Below are 2,084 nucleotides of genomic sequence, written 5' to 3'. Positions count from 1 at the left end.
TCCTCATCCCTGAAACCCAGTAAAAGGATTCTACTTTTGCACCAAAGTCCAGGTCTTAAGTCATTAACCCCATTCCCATGTCTCTCTGCACCAACATCTTTGTCTGAAAGCCAGTAGTCATAACAAAATGCCTTCTTGGGTTTCACAGGACCAAATCCTTTACCAGAATGCAGAACTCTCAGTACTAAGCAAACCAGGCAGAGCATGAAGAGAAAGCTTAGTGCTTAACAGCACTCACTGTTCTTCTAGAGGACAAGAGTTAATTTCATAGAACCCACATTGGCAGTTAACAGTCACCTGTATCTCCCTTTCCAGGGTATCTGACGCTCTCTTCTGGCCTTTGCTAACACCTACACACATAACACATATGTTCACACACACACACACACACACACACACACACACACACACACACTACAAGTAAAAATAAATGTTAAAAGCAAACCTGGCAAAGCAAAGTATCATGTATTGAGTTGGGAATCTTTTTTTATGCCTGGCACTGTTTCTTCCTAGAGATTTTAAATTATCTATCTTCTGTGGAATGGATATACTGGTAATGGGACCATGGCATAGATTTTTAAAAGTAAAATACTTACTAAGTCAAGTGATGATAAATACAGTGAAGTAAAAATAAAGCAACAGATTATTCATTCTAGAAGCCAAGCAAAGTGTCCATCAGAGCACAATGACTAGATTGTGGTATATTCGTGCAAAGAAAAGAAACTTTCTACAACCCCGAACAATTATCTGCTGATAGATGGAATAATTCTCTTAGAGATTATGATGAGAGAAGCTACATGGAAGAATGTGCAGGTTAGAAGAAGCTTCTATTCATAAGAAGTCTAATGCCCTTTCCTGTTCCGGCTTGAGCGAACCAGGCTCGTGGGCCAGTGACGCCCAGGAATTGAGAGGTTTTTGGAACACGGGAGGTCGCGGACGGCTGCTCCGCGGCTGTCATCATGCCACAAAATGAATATATTGAATTGCACCGCAAACGATATGGATATCGTTTGGACTACCATGAGAAAAAGAGAAAGAAAGAAGGTCGGGAGGCCCATTAACGTTCAAAGAAGGCAAAAAAAAAAAAAAAATTGGCCTGAAGGCTAAACTCTACCATAAACAGCGCCATGCGGAGAAAATACAAATGAAAAAGACTATTAAGATGCATGAAAAGAGAAACACCAAGCAGAAGGATGATGAGAAGACTCCACAGGGAGCAGTGCCTGCCTATCTGCTGGACAGAGAGGGGCAGTCGAGAGCAAAAGTACTTTCCAACATGATTAAGCAGAAACGAAAAGAAAAGGCGGGGAAAATGGGAGGTCTCTCTACCCAAAGTTCGTGCCCAAGGAGAAACAGAAGTATTGAAAGTTATTCGAACAGGAAAAAGATAAAAGAAGGCATGGAAGAGAATGGTTACTAAAGTCTGCTTTGTTGGTGATGGTTTTACAAGAAAACCACCTAAATATGAAAGGTTCATTAGGCCAATGGGTCTACGTTTCAAAAAAGCCCATGTCACACACCCTGAGCTGAAAGCGACTTTTTGCCTGCCTATACTGGGTGTGAAAAAGAATCCATCATCCCCATTATATACAACCCTGGGTGTGATCACCAAAGGTACAGTTATTGAAGTGAATGTGAACGAGTTGGGCCTTGTGACACAAGGAGGCAAGGTTATTTGGGGAAAGTATGCCCAAGTTACCAACAATCCTGAAAACGATGGGTGCATAAATGCAGTCTTGCTGGTTTGACAGTGACATCATACAAGTCATTCCACTCACTACAGAAGACTACATGCTGTCAGGAAAACGCCATCACTGTGACCTTTCTGGACGACCATGCAGCCTTAACCCATGTGCAGTCATCAAGAAGTATCTATTAAGGTGTAAAGGAAAATAAAACACTGCCCTATTTTACAGTTAAAAAAAAAAAAACAAAAAAAACCCAAAAAAGCCAAAAAACCAAAAAACCCAAAAAACCAAAAAACCAAAAAACCAAAAAACAACAACAACAAAAAAAAAAGAAGTCTAATGCCAGGCAAAACTAAGTGACAGAGATTAAGGGCAGAAGATAATTTACTAAGAGCC

The 2,084-nt window shown here is 40.6% G+C and overlaps 1 pseudogene; it reads left to right on the top strand.

Moving 5' to 3' along the window:
* Positions 1 to 913: 913 nt before the first annotated feature.
* LOC117709134 (ribosome biogenesis protein NSA2 homolog pseudogene) lies at positions 914 to 1,768 on the top strand (annotated as a pseudogene).
* Positions 1,769 to 2,084: the final 316 nt, after the last annotated feature.

Source organism: Arvicanthis niloticus, chromosome 5 (assembly GCF_011762505.2).
Source record: "Arvicanthis niloticus isolate mArvNil1 chromosome 5, mArvNil1.pat.X, whole genome shotgun sequence".
NCBI classification, from domain to species: domain Eukaryota; kingdom Metazoa; phylum Chordata; class Mammalia; order Rodentia; family Muridae; genus Arvicanthis; species Arvicanthis niloticus.
The sequence above is the reverse complement of the archived record's forward strand: the minus strand, read 5'-3'. Positions and strand labels throughout refer to the sequence as shown.